Source organism: Mytilus galloprovincialis, chromosome 11, assembly GCF_965363235.1.
Source record: "Mytilus galloprovincialis chromosome 11, xbMytGall1.hap1.1, whole genome shotgun sequence".
Lineage (NCBI taxonomy): Eukaryota > Metazoa > Mollusca > Bivalvia > Mytilida > Mytilidae > Mytilus > Mytilus galloprovincialis.
Window position 1 is genome coordinate 9863965 of NC_134848.1, and position 3980 is coordinate 9867944.

The window sequence follows — 3980 nt, forward strand, 5'->3', positions numbered from 1 at the left end:
TATGTCTAAATGTTTTAAAGTTCATTTAGATATGCCCATCGTTACTTCATTGCCGGACATGTCTCATTCAACTGCACGTTTCCATCAGCATCCCAATGCAAGAACCAATGTTATTTTACTGAGCCTGTCGGAACTCAGGTGTTAGATTTCATGTTACTCAAATAAACCTGCCATAACGACAAGTTAAAGTCGAATGTGGATATCCATGGAATGTTTAATTATTATCCTGTGCATATTGATGTAAGATCACGATTGTAGAATACTACGTGTACTTCCAATGAGAATATTGTTAGGTATATGTTCAGTGTCCAGTGGCAAATATTTGAAAATATTCAGGGAGCGAATATAACATTTGAATAAGAACTAGCTAAGCCCGACAGACGGAGTTAGATTTTTTTTGTGATGGAACAGAATTAATGTTACAGTGCAAGGAAAGATATGCCGACTGATTTTCAACGACAAATAATATATGCAAATTCTTGACGAAATACACAGATATGAACTATGTAAGAAAATGTATAATTTATTTGTACGAGCTTGAGATAACAATGAGCTATATTTCCACTGTTGGATATGTTACTTGGCTACCAGGAGACTATAAAGTATAAACATATATTAAAAGTATAGCCCTGCGTGTTGTCTATACACCTGTAATATTTGTATCCTAAAGGCAGAAAGGTAAATTACAGGTTAAATAGACATGCTTGGCTGATTTTCATTATAGTACGTACATAAGCAACACGACCGGTGTCACGTGCGGAACAGGATTTTCTAACCCTTATAGAGCCGGTTTTTGATAAGCAGCTGTCGTGTTGCTTAGTGTTTATTTTTTCTATGTTAACTTTTATAGAATGTTTGCCGTTTCTTTTTCTGCCATCACACGATAATTTGGTCTTCGTTCTATAAGTTTGAATATATTCGTTGTTATCTTCTACCTCTTATTTTTGTTACTTCTTTATAAAAACCAAATAATCTTATACTGCTCCAAATCTATCTCCATACTATATGAGACTTTGTCTGGGATCATATAATAGTATAACACATCGAATACAATGCTGGGTATAAAGTTGTTTGTATATCAATAAAATAATGACACATTTTTAAAGCTAGTTCAAATTGGACAGCAAGAGGTACAGTATTACCATCATCAATATTAATTGCCAAGGTCTAGAGTTGGCAGAACAGATATTTCGCGTACACACTTAATTGAGAGGGGGAGAGATAACCAGATCAAGATAAAGACAGACAGACATTAAAACAGAGAAAGTGATAGAAAAAGGTAATATTACTACAAAATATGTAGACTTTATTGGTACCTATGAACACAAAAATGTAACTTTGAGTAGGTCATATCCTTGTTCTTGGCACGATTCGCTATGTTTATCAAAATATATAGAACCTATCTCACAAGAATTCTTTCCACCACAATAATTTTGCATACTTTCTGTTATATTATCACTGGTCTTGATACAGCTTGTCGAAACTTCACAGTTTGGCATTTTCTTCTGATTTAAAAACATGTTTCTGTATCGTATAACGTTCACTTTAGTAATTGCGACTGATTTCGACTCCGGGCAAATTATACTGGTCCCACCTTGACTACCAGACGGTTTACAAACCAGTAACCAGTTTTCTGAAATGAAAGAACAATTTTATTTTATTTTAAATTACAAATATTAATATACAGTGACACCTGTTTAAACCGAAACTCTTTGGGACTTAAATTTATGTTCGGTCTCGGTCGATATTCGGTTTTATAAGGTTCACAACGCACATAGTTTGATATGACGGTGCTTAAGAACATGTTTGGTTTAGACAGGTTTTCGGTTTATGCAGGATTCGGTTTAGCCAGATTGTAATGTATCTTTATCTTTAGTTTGAATGATTCTTCGATTGCTCGGGTCCAATTGTAATTGTGTCATACTAATTTAGGACTAAACACTGCTTACAATACTGACAATATGTGGGTTCTGTGAAATAAGCCGACCGGAGTAATGGGCGGTAAATTTGGACTGACACTAGAAATAACGAAATGAGGGATCGAGGGTAAAATTCTGCCTTGAAACAGACCACTTACGAGTCCAATAAAGAGTTTTAGTCAATGGTTCTTTAAAGTGATAGAACGTAAATGGCATTCTTATATAAAAAAAAAAATGCGCGCAGGGTGAACGCTCCCATTCAAAACAAACGTTGCTGCGTATCTATACATCCCGTAAAGCCAAAGCACATCCCACAATAGCAAGGGTTAAATTTGAGTTTGGAGAGAAGCGATCTTGTTTTTGTTTTGTTTATTTAAAAAATAAGGAAAAAATTTAATAACAAAATTACCGAACTCCGAGGAAATCTCTAAACGGAAAGTCCCTTATCAAATGGCAAGAAAGAAAAGCTCAAACACATTAACAGAATGGATACCAACGGTCATACTTTTTCCTGTTTGTTCGAAAGAACTGTTTTTTATTACAAAGTTTTCCAAGCCATCGATCCGATCTCAATCCCGATTATAAACCCCACAAACATACAATTTAAATAGGTTTGATACAGATTTTTCTATAACTTCCCTCATTAAGAGAAGCAATAAACTTATTTTCACATTTATTACTTAAAGTATTTTGTTGTTTCGGATTTATTTATGAGATGCATTTATTTGCTTTAGTTTTCTTTTCAGTGTGTTATTTTTAATTCTGTTCGTCTCTTTCCTTTAGCCATGCACTGTCTTATATTGTCTACTTTAAGGACGTGATTATATCTTACCGATTTTTATATACCCCTTCTTCTAAGCAATATTACAACAATTTGTAATAAAAAAATAATATTCTTTTTTATGTTATCGCTTTTAACATACCTTTGAGTAATTTATCACAGAACGTTGGCTTAGCATAGAAAATACTGAAAATGATAGCACCAGTTAAACTAAAAATGGCCACCAGCGAGGAAACGATACCAAAAATGCACATCCGGTTCCTTTTTCTTTTTGCTAATCCAATAAGTTTTTCATACTGGTGAGATATACGATTAGGAAATGTCTTCTTCGTTTTTTTATTGTAGGTTGGCCGGCAGTAATTTTGTTCCTCATCAGTTTCTGCACATGGAACAGGTACGTGAATGTCGTCATAGATATGTGTTGTTCTGTCACGTGATTCCGTAATTCCAGACGACATCAAAAAGTATATTTCTCGTTTTTCTGATAAATTTGTTTGATGTGCGTTGTGTACCGCTGAATCTCTTGAACTGTACTAACGCAATCTAATATGATGATACACTCAATTTATGGAATCAAAAATATTTACAGTCAGTACACGTTGTGTTTGAAATTAAGCAGTCAGGATCCGATAAGATGGAAACTGTTAAATACGACCATTCGTTGCTGTGAATTTGAAAAAAAAAATAAAATTGCCAACAACATTTTAAGAATACAGAAATGAAGGTTCTCCAGCTTCTTCAACAGTGAAATCGGTTTAAACCGAACCTCTTCGGGGCTTAAGATTTTGTTCGGTTTTGCCCGATTTTCGGTTTAATAAAGTTCACAACGCATACAATTTGACATGACGGTGCATAAAACATATTTGGTTTATACAGGTTTTCGGTTTGTGTAGGATTCTGTTTAACCAGGTTTCACTGTATTTCGATAGTATGGAACAAGATTTAAGATTAAGATCTTGAAATGGTTCCCATTGATGAAGACTGTATATTGCACTCTTTGTATCTTTTTGTTTATTTATGTTGTTTGGTTTCTGTCTCGTTCACGTATATTTTGTTCATTGGATTACATGAAACAACATATATTTGATGCTGACGTTGATATATCACATGGCTCAGAACGTATGGTATTAAAACTTAATACGAACCAGTTGTAATTGATAGGAAAACATAATTGTAATGTCCGGAGCAAACACGGAAATATATTATTCATGATTATGAGGAAACAATAATGACTATTTAAACAATTTAAGGTCAAAAGTCAAGAGTTCAGAGTTTGAAGT

The 3980-nt window shown here is 33.8% G+C and overlaps 1 long non-coding RNA gene across 1 annotated transcript; it reads right to left on the bottom strand.

The window, feature by feature from the left end:
- Positions 1-1285: 1285 nt before the first annotated feature.
- LOC143050979 (uncharacterized) lies at positions 1286-3235 on the bottom strand. Its single transcript, XR_012970521.1, has 2 exons — positions 2843-3235; positions 1286-1633 (listed from the first exon to the last, which is right to left on the bottom strand). It is a non-coding gene; the product is annotated as an uncharacterized LOC143050979 (long non-coding RNA).
- Positions 3236-3980: the final 745 nt, after the last annotated feature.